Source organism: Thalia democratica, chromosome 5 (genome assembly GCF_965202585.1).
Source record: "Thalia democratica chromosome 5, ktThaDemo2.hap1.1, whole genome shotgun sequence".
Classification (NCBI taxonomy): Eukaryota; Metazoa; Chordata; class Thaliacea; order Salpida; family Salpidae; genus Thalia; species Thalia democratica.
Window position 1 is genome coordinate 69406608 of NC_139169.1, and position 16045 is coordinate 69422652.

Below are 16045 nucleotides of genomic sequence, written 5' to 3' on the forward strand. Positions count from 1 at the left end.
AGTATAACCTTTAACGTCATGAAAAATTTTATAAAAGGTTTTAGAACAAAATATTTTTTACCATTAATAATTTTATAATAAATCTGTCTTAACATCTACCTATTTTCGTAGTCTGTTGGTAATGTGATATTAGGTTTGTAGAAAATATTAGAAGTCATTTATGGTGCTTTACATGACTATATGTTTAAATTATGCATTTTTTCTGTTATAAATTTGTTTTACTAACATTCCTATAAAGCTACATGATACTTTTTTAAATTTAAGTTTTGTTCTTTTGTATACAGCTAAGTTTTAAATTACACTTAAAATAAATTACCACCGTAAATAAAAAACAACTATTAACATAAGTAAATAGGTTTAACTAAACCGTTGTCTATTTTATCTTTTTTTATTACGTTATAATTTTCATTTGTAACTAGCTGTTTGAATTAATCTCTGTTTATTCAACACTTTTTTATCTTCCAATTTATTATTAAGCATTATAATTTTGCTTTTTTAATCCACTAAGTTTTTAATTACTAAAAAAAATTTTATAAAGCTTTGTTAAGCCATTTGTTGTTTTAAAACAAAATATAAAAAGTTTATTTAGTCTAAAATAACTTCCTGTAGCTTTACAACTTTTTGTTAAACAACGAGCTGTTAATTTCATGGATAGTTTTCATTTAAATTTTTCTAAGTTTATTTTAACTATTTTGATTTGGTTATACATAAAAGTTAAGTTTTTACAATCATGTTAGTGTGATTTCATTGATGTTTTTTGTTGTATCACGTATAAATGTATATTCAAACAATAAGTAAAAACTTTATTGTTATATGTACCTATAGTTTTTTTTTTTAAAGTTAATATTTTATATTATTAGTGAAAAATAATTAGTTTATGATACAAACTTCGTTATTCGCTAACTTTCGCTTTTGTACTCATTTGAAGCCTTATTAATAAATATTAAATAAAATGACCTATAAATAAATGTTTTTAATTATTTTATCTATGCGTATTAATTCGGTTGTTGCTTAGTAAAAAGTAACTAAACTTTTATCGTTATTTCTATGTTTAAATTATTGTATTAGGTTAAAGTTTAGTTGTTTTGAAAACTAACCAACTACTTTAAAACGAAAAATTTAAGCAGAAACATTTAAAATATATTTTCATTTTCAAAGTAAAAACATAACAAAACGATCTGTTTTTGATTATGTTTATCAATGAAATAATTGAAAAGATTAGCTGGTTTTAGTATTTACTTAATCAGTCAAACTTACCGAAATTAATTCCAGCAAATTTTATATGTATCTTGTAGTTGGATATATTAGGACATTTACAATTCCTGAATAAATGATAAGTTATCTAAATTACTTAAAATGATAACTTCAAAATAGTTTTAATCAGTAGGTAATATACCTTTTAAGCTACTCATTTCTACGTAGTTTTCAAAGACCATCGCTTAGAATCCTGTTTCAGAATTTATTTCAAAAAATCATTTAATTCCAAGTTTTTTATTGGTTTTGCTTCGATTTGTCTCTAACTAAGTCTAATAATTTCAAAAGCAATAAGAAATTTTGTTTTTAATGCCTTAGTCTTATAACAGTTTTGAATCATAACTTATTTAAGTTAATATTTTAAGATATCACAGATAAAATGTTCAGCTTTGGGTCGTTTAGTTACAAAAGTTTTTAATAATAGCTTCATAAACATTTATAAATAAGTAAAAAACTTTTTGTTAAGTATAAATTTCATATCTTTATCAACAATTAAGTTTCTTAGGTTTGTTTTACTCAATTATAAAAACATTTTTTACATATAAGTATTTATGTAGTTTAGTCTTAAGTTAAAATCTTTATCTTAAATTGAAAGAAAAACGTTTTATCACGATATTCAATATCAAATATTTAAATAATTTTTAAATGTCGTACTTAAATATCATAAAATTAAAAAATAAAGCATTGTTTTAAAAAATGCAAGATTTGCTCTGATTAAGTCTTATAAATAAAATAGAAGTTGTAGTAAATTCAATAAAATATAATCATATAGTGTTGTTGTTTAAGTACAAAATATTATAATTATATCGGCTATAAAATTTAGCAGTCAGATTAATTTTTATATATGTGCCAAGATATTGGAGAACTTATATTTTTGTAATGCTAAGAAACACTTATATTAACAGTTTTATACTCTATTTCCAAACGTTTTAAAAATCTTTATGATTTTCAAATCATTAATTATGCGTAATAAGCTACTATGTGTCAGAATTACATAATGGCTGATAAAACAATAGTAAATTTAATTCTATAGTTTTAGAAAATTCTTATCACCACAGTAGCCTTAAACACTTTAATGTGCGTATAAAAAATTATATTAAAAATATTTTAGATTACAGATAAATAGTTTGAGCCTTATAAAATCGACAAACACAGTAAACTAAAATGAAAGATAAATAGCTAACTCTTAACTTCTTTACTCAATAAATAACTTAGACTAATTTGGCCATAGTTCTTTTTTTTTTTTCGATATAAGTTTAGTTGTTTGAGTATTTAATTTAAATCGTTATAAACATTCAATAATCATACACATATAATAATTGGCAAATCAGCATTTTAAATATTATAAGTATTTTTTGTTAACTGTATTAATTTAAGCACTGTTTTTACGTCTGTTATTAGATTGTTTTCAAAAATATAATTTATTTTTTGAACATTTTTAAAACACATTTTTCTTAAGCTACAGTTTTAATATCATATAATTCACATTAAATAAATCTTTATTACAAGTTTATAAAGTCTTTGTATACAAAAAAAAAGAAAATAATTCTAACAACAAAGGACAGTCAATCTTAGAACTTTTAAGTTGTATTACCTTTATAGTAAAGTAAAAACTAAAACGCTTTAAACGTTTGTTTTAAATAAGTTTTTATTTTGTTATAGTATTGTAGGTTTTTTTACTTAGTTAGTGATTCTACATATATATGTTTTTACTTGTAATTTCTAAATGTAAGATAACTTACACTTGAATGAAACAAAAAGTGTATTATATACTGTATTAGTATTTTGGTTTTAAACGTAAGCAATCAATGAGCAAGTTTAAAGATGCTTGTAGCAATTAGACAAATTAATAGTACTATAGCTATTTATGAAATGAATCATAATTTAAAAATTCTTAAAGAAATTTATTTACTCACAGTATTAACAGGTTTATTTCTTTTTCAAACTAGTCAATTTACTGTTTCAAGTAAAAAAAAGCTGACTGAATTTATTTTAATTTTCAGCTGAACGGTTAATATTTATACTGTTTTGTTCTAGTTTTAATTTAGTTATATATTGCTTTTGTACATACAGGAGGCCTGTTTTAACTGGTTTCCTGTGCAACCCCTAAAAATATGGAAAATAAATGTGTTAAAAAAGCGATTGGTTATCGTTTTCTTTTAAAAATTTTTATTAAAGTTATATGTATATATATTCGTTTGATTTTTAATAGAAAGTAAAATTAAGTTGTTTTTTTGAAAGAAAACTATTTCAAATATGACGTAGTTTTATATCTTTCTTTTTCTACAAAAAATCTAAAAGACACATAAAAGTTTTTAATTACAAAAATTCCAAAGTATAAAAGGTATAAAATTTTCATTCAAAATCAGTCTATCAAAAATGTTTTAAAAAATTGATTTTACTTTTGACAAATTCACTATTTCACTGTTTTCATTTTTAAAACAACATTATAAAAACACCGTAGTGTAAACGTTTTTTATTTTATTTAAATTATAAAACAGTTGTTCGTGAATAGTTTGCATTCTAATAAAATTTTGATTTTGTCTAAATTAGTTTAACTGGAATTGTTTGACTAATTAATTTATAATCATATACATACCATTTTGTTTGTAGTTTCCTATTTTAAAAATATATCTTGTAGCTAAGCAATGTAAGGTAAAATTTCCTGATTGTAAATAATAACAGAAATTATGTTGATATTTAAATTGTTTTACTAAAATTTTAAGAACTTGATCACTTATTAAATTGTAGAATTCTATTTTCTAGAGTTTTCAAGTTGTTTAAAGTTAAGACATTTTTATGTACCTAAGAAACTTTAAACATTTACGAGTATGAAGTTATGTACTCTTCTATATGGTATTATCTAAGGCTGCTACACAAAATACTCTGTTATAGAGCAAAGACCCCATTTAAAAAATACTAGAGATACCCCAGGTACGTAGAAAAAAACATTTTAATTTTAAAAAATAACTGATTAAGTTGTAGTTTTATTAAATCTTGAAAACTTAACATTTAAATTTACGATCAGCAGTGTTAATGCTATGAATTTATTATTTAGGTTGTAAATTTTTAAGAGTTTCTTTGAAAAAACTAACTTTTAAGAAAACAAATTTAACGTAATATTTCTCCTAACACATAGTTGGAAATTAACATACTCAGAACTTTCTTACAAAAAAAAGTAATGAATAATATAGCTCTCAGAAGAAATAACGAATTTATTTATAATTATATCATAAGGATTCATCACTTAAAATGATAGCTATACAGATAAGAAAATATTTTTAGTTAAAATTGAAAATATTTTTCAATTGTTTTTGAATGTTTTTAATTTAAGCAGACTTTTTTTGGGCTGAAAAAAGCTAGATAAAACTAATTGTCTATCAAAAAGATATGTATTATACTGTATAAAAGGTAAACTAATCTTTAACTACTTTGGTGGACTGAAACTTAGCTTTCAAAAGTTTCGTAAAAAAAATAGAATTAGCTTTCATATATACATACAAACTCAATAGAACTGTGTAGATAAATAGTTAATGTACAATCCCGCTTAACACATTAGTTATTTTAATTTACAAGCTGTTTTTATTTAAACTAGGTTTTTAACCTTCATTTTTAGTTTGTCATTTGTTTTAGTTTGGTTTAAATGTAGTAGGTAAATATTTTTTTAATATTTATTGATTATTAAATTTTTACTGTACTTTGAAAACCAAAAATATATAATTAGATGTCGGTAAAATTTGTTAAAATGATAAGTTTAGTAAAATCAATTAGAATTGAAAGGGCCAAACTTGATGGCTTGACCTGGTTAACCATAAAAGTTTACGAAGAAGACAACAATAACTTTTTAGTTTTCTGTGGATTTTATGAAGAGTCTAAAAGTAGCGAGGAACAATTGGTATTGTCTTTATTAGAATGTTTAAAGATAACCATCGATTCAGAAAAGTTGAACTGTGAAATTTTTAAAGGTTTTCAAACTCTGCGAAAGTTCAACTTAGCCACCATGATATTTGTGGATCGAAAACTAAACAGCACTAATATCTTCAAACGTGTTTTTAACTTTTTTAATCGGTTTTGATAGAAATAGCGTTTACTTTTTAAACTGTTATTAGTGAATGCGTATTGATGCGTAAAAAGTTTGACTTTAATCTCAATACCAAATTATATTTAGCTATTTTGAAATAAAGCTTTAAATGTGGTTAAAACAGAGTTCATTGAACACCCCGAACTACAAAATTTATTTTATTTTTCTTGTTTTGCATAAAACATTATTTGTTTAAAACGAAACAACAAACTTTAACAATACGCTGAATGAACTCAAAAACAGTTTTATGTGAGCTCAAGTGAAGTGCACTGTGGTAACTTTAGTAACGTAACATGTATTAAAATCACAAATTTTACTCGCATCGTTAATTTATAAATAATTGTTAGTTGCTACCAGGCATGTTAAAAAGCTCTGCTTTGTTTACTCAAGCGTGAAATTACTAACTTAAAACAAACCAAAAATAAAACACTTCATTGCTGAATTACCATAGTAACTTTTAGCATTTTAACATCTCTGGTTGCTACCATTTAGTTTTTATAAAATTCGTGTCGGTACATTGAACACTTTTTTGGGGCTGTTGCTAAGACAGCTTAAATTTTTTTATCGACTTTTGGATAAAACTTCATAACTTGAAGTTAGATTCTTAAAAATTTGTTTGAACACTTTTTAAAACTAGTATAGTAATGTTTACAACCAAAATGACAATATAAATTATAAAAAGTTTTCGATTATATTATAGTATATTACAATTGATGTTGTTTGAATTATTTAACTCTAAAAATATTAATTTAAATAGTTGTTTTAATCTAAACTAAAAAATTATACAATTTTTTTTTAATATACAAATGCTTTTTACTTTTATTTACGGTTATTTACTAACAAACTTATTTGCTGTGTTCAACCATTGTAAAACAAAAAAAAAAGACTATGCAAAATTTTAAAAATAGAAATATTTTAAAACAAATTTTTTTTTTTTCCAACTTCAAAGCTTTATATTTTTAAATGTCTTTTACGTTTTTATTTACTTAAAGTAAAAATTTTGAGTGAAAATTTGAAGTTACTCTTCAAACTAATATTAATAAATTATTTTTTTAAAGAAAAACCACTTTTTTTTTACTGTTTAATAATCAGTTTTTAATTAAAAAGTTTTTTTTTAAGTAATTGAATTTTTAATGACTGTTTTTGTTTTTCAAGAAATAACAGGAACTTTGTGATATTATATCAAAAAAAAATTCAAATATCTTTGCTAATATTTTTTTAAAAGAAAATATATATCTTTTAGCTGTAAAATTAAATAAGTTAAACTTAAAACAAACCAATGATCTAAATTAAATTAATGTTCAACAAAAAAAAAAGATTGTCTAGTTTAGTTGTTAACTTTTTAAACAGTTCTAGCTGTATAGATAATTTTTAAATCCTTTTAAATGAATCCTTTTTTTACCAATGCAAAAATCTTAATTTAAAGTTTTAAAAAAACCGTCACTAAGAGTTACAAATGTTTCAACATTTTAACAAAAAATAACAATTAAGATATAATTGCTGATGTAGACTACAATCAACTAAGGTAATGATTTTTTATATTATTTTAGGGGGCTAGCATTTTAACTTAATAAAATAAAATGACTCAATAAAAGCATTAAATTGCCTTTTAAATGCCTCATCTAACTAAGTTTGTTACTAAAAACAGTATCTAAACATTTGAAACTCTTAATCTTTTCAATAACTGTACATTTAATAATACACTACAGCTAAACGTTTTAGTCTATAAAAAAGTTAATGTTTTGTTATAAAAAAGTGTGTTGTTACCTTTATTTATTTTAGACTATACTGAACTCCTTACAGATGGTGGTATTTAAAATTTTAAGTTTTCTTTACATACAAAACTTATAAAAATTCTTAGAAAATTTGACAAATTGAACAATGAGGACTTTTGATGTGAAAATGATTCAAGTTTAATTTGACAATGTTTTAATATATCAACTAGACCAGTGTTTCTAAACCTTTTTCTACAGGCGGAACTCTTTTCCAAAGTTCAATTTTTCCGCGGAACCCCTAATTTAATATTACATAAAATGTTTAATATGATATTTCCTGCAAAAGAATTTCAGTGAAAAACGATTTTTTAGCAAAACTATATCATTGTTAGAAATCATACCAATTTTAATAGTTTTAAGTCGAGTCAAACTCAAAGTGAGCCAGATGCAATAGGTATTTTATGTTTCTATAATAAATAAACGAAAAAAAAACATGATTAAGCAAATCATTATTTTATATTCTTTAATTTAAAATCATCAAGATCATTGAGTTATAATAATTATACAGAAAAAACATTTAATACTTAAATAACATACTTTAAAACTTGGCTAACACATAGAGATTTAAACATTTTTATCGTAAAAATTTATAAAAATATTTCAAATTTAATTTCTTTTAAAATTTTAAAGACCTGGCCACAACTTTTAAAAATTAGAGTTTCATTTTTTATCATGTAAGTCTAAAAAAACTATTTTAAGTTCAATTTCTATTAAAATTTTTTAGGCCTGGCCAGATTTTTTTTTAAATTATAGTAGCGTTTTTAAGTAAAAAATAAGCTTTTATACACATTAAATTTTAAATCAAGTTATTAGACATCTTTTTTAACATTTTTACAGGACTTGAAACAATATAATATACCAGAAATAAGTTTCTGATAAAGATTATTTATTTAGTTTTATTGTGTAAACATTTAGAACTTTTTTTGAGTGCTCCTACATTGTTTGCTTTAGTGATAATACTAGTATTTTTATGATTCACTAACAATAGAAATTCAAAAAATTTCCAAAAATTTGCGCAACCAGGACACCTATTAATAATGAATACCCATTAAAAGTCTTACCGCTAGATACACACTAAGCAGATCAATGAATGCTATAATATATATGTTTTCCATTTTATGTGTTCCATTTTTTTTTGAAGTGTTATGATTTATGTTTTTTTTTTCAAATTTATTTTTTAAATTTCGAAAGGCTTCGCGGAACCCCTGAGAGGCGTTGTTGAACCCTAGGGTTCCGCGGAACCCAATTTCAGGAGCACTGAACTAGACTATTTTAAATTTAGGTTTTATTAACTAGTCTCATTCATATTTATTTGCTCCTTTTTAGTTCAGCTCTTTCCTGTGGATTTATAACTTATCGTAAAGTTTATTACCTTTAATGTACTAGTTTAACAGTTTTAACATAACAAGTAACAAATCAACTATCTTTTATAATCTAACTAAGCAGTAAAAGGAATTAACTTTTTTGAAAATGATACTTTACGAAACTAATCATTGACAGTATAAAATTGCCGAAATTTAACAAAAAAGTTACTAAAACACGAAAACTTTTCAAAATTTATACTTGACGAAAATTTCTAGAATTTTCTAGCATAATTAATAATTAAAACTCAAAGTGAAAAGGCAAAACATGTTGATAGTTTTTTTTTATTAGTACTTAATTAATTTTAAACGAAGTTTGAAAAATAAACTTGAATATAATTCTAACATTTCATTGTAATATTTTTTAAATTTATTAACATCATTTAGAAATATATACTTTGTTTAAAGAAAAAAATTTAATTCTTCTTGTTCTTCGGCATTTTTTTTTTGACATATTCTTTATGTCCACCATTTTTTAATTGTATAGAATATAACTAATTCACTTGGATTAGTATGTATAACAAAGTATATATCCTAAAACTTTGCATTAACTTTAAAACGAAAAACAACTAACACTAGAAGTAAAAAAATAGTTTGTTAATTACATTCATAGAAAAACGTTGCAGGTTCATTGAACTATTAAATTTTGAGCTACTAATACATTTTATAGCTAAAATTACTATCGTATATTTTATCTTGAGTAAAAAGTATGCAATTATATACTTAAAATGAAATAATATTGCATTAACTTGAGTGAACAAACAATAATTTAAACACTATTGAATTTTAGTAAATAATTAATTTTTGTAAAAATAAGCCTAAGAACTTTTATTTTTTACTTTTAGGTCTGATATTATGACAAAATTTGATTATGCAATGAAAAGTTTTTTGTACAGAGAGTACAATTTTCTTTCATTTAAAAATTAAAATTTAAAGTTATAATCAATAACTTAAGGCTTATGTTTTATTAACTTTGTCTGTTCACTAAGAAAGTAAAGTTTTAGTTATAAACTTCTTAATTTCAAAATTTATAGATAAAAGTAAAATATCGAAAAAAAAATTTAAATTTTGAAGACAGTTTATAAAAAGTTAAAATTAAAACTATTTGAAAAGTAAGAAATATAATTTTTTTTTTCCAAGAGTTTTTTTTACGTTTTTTTTTAACTCCTTCAAAATAAAAAAATATCATCTATTAATTTACTTTTTTTATATAATTTTGAATTAATTAACTAATTTAGTTTTTGTATCAACATATGTTTCTGTGTGTTAACGTATATGTTGGTACAATAAAGAAAGGTTACTGTAAAACTTTGTTAAAAAACACTTAAATTTACACTTCGAAAAGTTAATTTAGTTTTTGTAAATTTAAACAGTTTTAGAATAAAAGTGTAAAATGTCAAGTTTAGTTAATAAAATAAGAATTGAAAGAAGTAGCTGCAACGGATTGATTTGGCTAACTATCAGAGTTTTTGATTGCAATAATAAAAGCTACAAAAACTCGTGTGGCTACAATGTAGGCTATGATACTAATGAGGAAGAATTAGTGTTGTTTCTATTGGATTGTTTGCAAATGACAGTTGAAACTAAGTATTTGAAATGTCAAATCTTTGATGGTTTTAAAAAACTGCGCGAACAAGATTTAAATGGTGATAGCCAAGATTTTATGGTGATTTCTGTTGATCAAGACGAAAGGTTTAAGCCTTTTAAAATGTGTAAAATCAATAAATGTTGCATCGTTTAGTTGTGTTACATATAAGTAGTATTTTAATATAATATTATTACTTTTAACTATCGGACTGCTTTATTTATTTGTATGAGTAGATATTTCGTTGTTATTTTACATTAAGCTTTTTTTTGTTTAGCTACTTTAAAATAATATTTGTAGATTGTTTCAAAAAGTTTGGTGTGTTTAAGTAAAATTTTTACAATTTTGTGAAAAATTTGTTTTAAAAATAAAACATGTTACTTAAAAAATTTATAAACTTAAAAATTCACTATAGTAGTTTTAGTACCGTATATAGAAAAAAAAAACACACATTTTACTATATTCTTTGTTTTAAATCGGTTTCTTTCTGCAAAATTGAATTTTTCAAGGCTGTTATAAAACAGTATACGTGTTTGACTATTATAATTTAATTAGTATACGTGTCAAAACATTCATTTATTCAAAGCTAAAAATTTCACTGGTTTGAAATTTTTCTCGGTATATGAAAACTGAGTGATACTATGATAAACAAAAATGTTGTCATATGTTTTACTGTCTACAAATCTAATAACAGTTCAAATTTTAACTGTTTTTAAATGCTCTTGCAGATAGATCGAGACTTAAAGTAATAGGTCTTGAAAATAAATTTTATTTATTTTGTTTATTTGATAAAAAAATCTATAAAAACTTTGTATTATAAAGAGTATTAAATTTTGTACTAAAACTAAGCAAATTAGTTTAATTAACAAAACAATGTTTTATGACTTAAAAGAATTTAATTTTTAAAGTTGTGTATGAAGTTAGTTATAAAACTCTAATTACCTTCTGTAAACTCTAATAAATAAATCGAATATTATCTATACATTTTCTTATTTTTCTTATGACTTAATAAAATTAACAAAATCGACAAAATGTTGGAATTTTTTTATTATTTACTACTCATAAGGCCTTTCTTGTTTCAATAAGTAAACTTTATAACAATGCCTGTTGGAAAAGTCTTAGCTCTATCTTTATTAAAATTAGCATGCAAATTAATTTTTAATTACTCACTTGTTTAAAGTATATACAAAGTTTGTTACTAAAATTTTTGGTAATAATTTTTTGTCCATACTAAAACTTACTAATATTTTATAAGTCGACTAATAAATTTACTTAAAGAATTATTTTATAATTAAAGTGTTAGTATATTATCTATTAGATTTTAAAACATAATTTACTACATTTAAAGGTTTTTAAATCTAAACCTTTCAAAAAAAAACTTGAAATGTTGAACATAGTATTGTTTTTATTTATTAGTTAAGGCTTTATTAGAAGTGACATAAATAGTTTTTAGGTTGTAAAAATTATATTATCACAGTATGTGTTGAAAACAATAAGACATCTCCGAAATTATTTATGCAATTTGTAATTCAAACAATAACAAAATTTACATTAAAACCACTTAATGCTATTGGAGTTTGTACTAATTCTGAATAAATAAAGCTCAAAGTTTATGCTAAACGTTAATCTTTTAGTTTTAAGGTTTTTAATAAATCATATGTATTGTTGATATTTATTTATATGTTTATAACTTATTATTTGTTTATTTAATCAATGTACTGTAGTTTATAGGTTTTAAAAACTAATTAAACTATCTACTGTAAAATAGGTAAAAAAAATGTACCTTAATAAATAATTAGTTATTAGATCTTTTTAATCTAAGCTATACATTTTTACTTTTTTATTAAATATTTAAATCTAAAAGTGTTTAAAATATTTTTTTTTAATATTGTGGATAAACTAATTAGAAAACTGTGTTTTAGACATCTAGTTACTTTAAAAACGAAAAAAAAAGTCGTTTAAGTTTAAGAATGCTAGGTTTTAATATTTTTAAAACAAGTGAAATCATAGTATATTTTTAGTAAGTTTAATTCAAAATACAAAAACTTCAAAGCACTTAGTTAATTCAGGTGTTTCAAAGCTTAACAATGAAAAATATAAAAGTGTATGAACGAACGTAAAAACTAAAGCTAACAATAACTAAATGTTATTTTTGGTCGGCGTAATCAATAAATTTCAAAAAAGATGAAACATGTTTAAATTGACTACATTTTGTTAATCTTAATTATTTTTGAATTTACTTAACTCCTTACTGATGGTGGTAAGTGATCTTCTAAATTATCTTTTAGTTAAAAATTTATAAAAATACGAGCGTTAACTTAGCTCGCCTAGCATTTGTGCAATTTAAAAAAAAATGTCTAAACTTTAGATCCAATTATTTCCCTTATCTTTAAAACTTACTAAGATTTTTTTTTAAATTAAGAGAACGCTCGTTTGCCTTAAAAAAAAAATTGGAGTTTGATTTTAATTTTTGATTGGGACAACTTAGAAATTTTTTTTTTTTTCGAATTTTACTCTAACGGATGTTAAATCCAAAGTGTATATATGTATATTTTTTATTGTTAGTTTGCTGTGTTCTCAAGGGTTTTTGTTTTTGTTTCCAAATTTCTAGTTTTTTAATAATATATACAAATTTTCCCGTTTGTAAATTTCATAAACCTTCAATTTTCTAACGGTAACTGTAGCAAAAATAAAATTTAAACTTATTTTATTTCACTTAACTATGACTACTTTAAATGATAAATGTTTTTTTTTAATCTCGACTGTTTTTATGGAAGACATGACCCATATACGTTTTACCAAAGTTATAATTATTTGAACATAAAATTGCTCATAAAACTAATATAAAGTTTAGCACAGTAACGTATTCACTTTAGTAAAATATTCAGATGTATTGAGTTAGATTTACTTATATGTATGAAATATACAAATCGATAGCTAATTACACGTCAATAACCTAATAAATTTTTATTGGTAATATAGTTTAAATTTAATCACTAATTGAGTTTTTGTTAATTTAAACAGTTTTATAATAACAATTTTAAAATGTCAAATTCAGTGAAGAAAATAAGAATTGAAAGAAGCAGCAACAACGGATTGATTTGGCTAACTATCAGAGTTTTTGATTGCAATAATAAAAGCTACAAAAATTCGTGTGGATACAATGTAGGCTCTGATACTACTGAGGAAGAATTAATGTTGTTTTTATTGGATTGTTTGCAAATGACAGTTGAAACAAAATATTTGAAATGTCAAATTTTAGATGCTTTTAAAAGACTGCGCGAACAAGATTCAAATGGTGATAGCCAGGATTATATAGTGATTTCTGTGGATCAAGATGAAAAAGTTTAAGCCTTTTAAATTGTGTTAAATCAAACAACGTTGGATCATTTACCTATTTTTCATAAAAGTAGCTTTTTTAAGAATAAAATTATTACTTTTTACAATCAGACTGTTTTATATATTTGTCCATGTAGCTTTGTTATTTTGCATTAAGCTTTTTTTGTTTAGTTTTTTGTAAATGATTTGAAAATAGTTTGTTGTATTTAAAAAACAATTTTGTCTTTTTGTAACCAGTTTGTTTTAAAAATAAAATATTTTACTTAAAAAAGATCATATATTCAAAGTGCACTGTAGTAGTTCGACGACATTGATTTTATTTTTGGGCTGTAGTGAAAAAATGTACATGTATAATTATATGATATATTTAATTTACAACGGTATATGAAACGTTTTTTTTTATATTCTTAAATAGAACTTTGTAATATTATAAAAAGTCTTTTAATGATTTAGTATTTAAACCGTCAATTTATTCAAATCAAAAAATATCATAATTTTGAAATTTTCTTGGTGTATAAAACTGAATCATACTATCATAAACAAAAATGTTGTCATATGTTTTAACGAAGGTGTTAAGTCTACTAAAAGATCAATGTTTAAGTATTTTTTAAAGGTTTTTGCAGATAAATCTAGACTTGGATTAAAGTCTTTTGAATTTGGATTTTATTAATTTTGTAAATTTGATTTAAAATTAGTTTCTGTAAAAACTTAGTATCAATTACATAATTAAACTTTATACTAAAGGTAAGTAAATTAGCTATTAACTTTACATTGTTAACTACTATTATAAGTTTAAATAAGATAATATTTTTTTATGCTTTCAAAGTATTTCAATTTTTAAGTTGTTGTAAAAACTTAATTGTGAAACTCTTTTTACCTAAATCTGTAAAATCTGTATAAAAATTTGTAAGAATATTATCTATTCTTTTTTTGTTTTTGGTTATTATTTAAATGAAGTTAAGAAAATCGAAAAAATGTGATAGAATTTTAAACTATTTAGCACTTATTATATATTTCTGGTTTAGAAAAGTAAACTTTATTAGAATGTTCTTTTGAAAAGTGTTAGCCTAGTATTAGTTAGATTGAAAAATGGCCTACAAAGATTTTAAGTTGCCCACATATTTGTATTTACAAAAACAGTTACTAAAACTTTAAGTTTTTTTTTTCTTATACTGATCTTTGTAGAATTTGATGAGTCAATTAAAAAATTTACATAAAATATTTTAAATAAGCTATAACTTTAGTATAAAGTTCACTTGTAATTCTGAAAAAATTATTAAAATTTTTTAAAGATTTTATATCTAAACAATTTGAGGAAAAAAATAGTAAAACGTTGGACAAAAAATTGTTGAATTTTTATCTAAGACTTTATTAGAAGTAACAAAATTAATTTTTTGGTTGTAAAAATGTTGTAATCACGTTATGTGTTTAAAACGATAAGACTTCTTCGAAAATATTTATACGATATGTAAAACAAATACTAACAAGATTTATATTAAAACTATAAAATGTTATCCGAGTTTCTAGTAATTCTGCATAAACAAAGCTCCAAGTTTACGCTATATATTAATCTCTTAGTTTTAAGATATTAAATATTGCATATTTTTTGTTAATATTCAATGTTTATTTCTTTAATCCCACTTTTAAGAATGTACTCGAGTTTATAGGTTTTGAAAACTAATTAAACTATCTACCATAAAATAGGTAAAAGAAAATAGCACGTTAAGAACTGATTAGTTAAAAGATCCTTTTAATCTAAGCTAAATAATTTAATTTTTTTGTAAAATATTTTAATTTTAAAAGTGTTTACAGTTGATTTTGTAAACTAATTTTGTGAAAAAACTAATCAGTTAATTATGTTAAAAACATCTAGCTGTTTCAAAAAGTAAACAATAAATTGTTTAAGAATAAAATTTATTGATGGTTGGTTTAAGTATATTTAGAAAATCTAAAAACATAATATACTTTTAGTAAGTTTAATTCGAAACATAAAGATTTTAAAGCACTTAGTTAATTTATGTTTCTAAAAGCTTGACAATGAAAAATATAAAAGTGTATGATCTAACGTAAAAACTAAAGCTACCAACAACTAAATGTTATTTTTGGTCGGCGTTAACCTTAAATTTCAAAATAAATGAAATCTGTTTAACAACCAATTTCTAAGCTAAATGAAAATTTTGCACATTTAAACAATTATTCCTGACTACTCCCACTTATATAAAATATTTACCATTAAATTAGTAGTAAAAATAAATGGAAATAAAATTACGTACTGCATTATAACGATATTCTAAGTTTAAGTAACTAAACACCTAATAGTGAAAAAAGTATATATTAAAACACAGCTTCAAATGTTCTTTTTTAAAACATTAGTTAAAGTTTAATTTCTAAGAACGACAGTTATATAGAAAATCTCATGCTTGTTATCATAAGAATTATAGATAAACACATAAAGTATTATAAATATTTCTTAAAAAGCAACCAAATACTTTTTACAAAGTCTGTATTTATTTTTCTAATGTAAACTTTGTTTTCTTCATAGTTTAAATTATTAAGTTTTCAGTTTTTAATCATTATAATTTAGTTATATAAATATGTACTTATGTTTCAGTAAAAATTGATTTATTTTTACTTCATACGACAAAAAAAA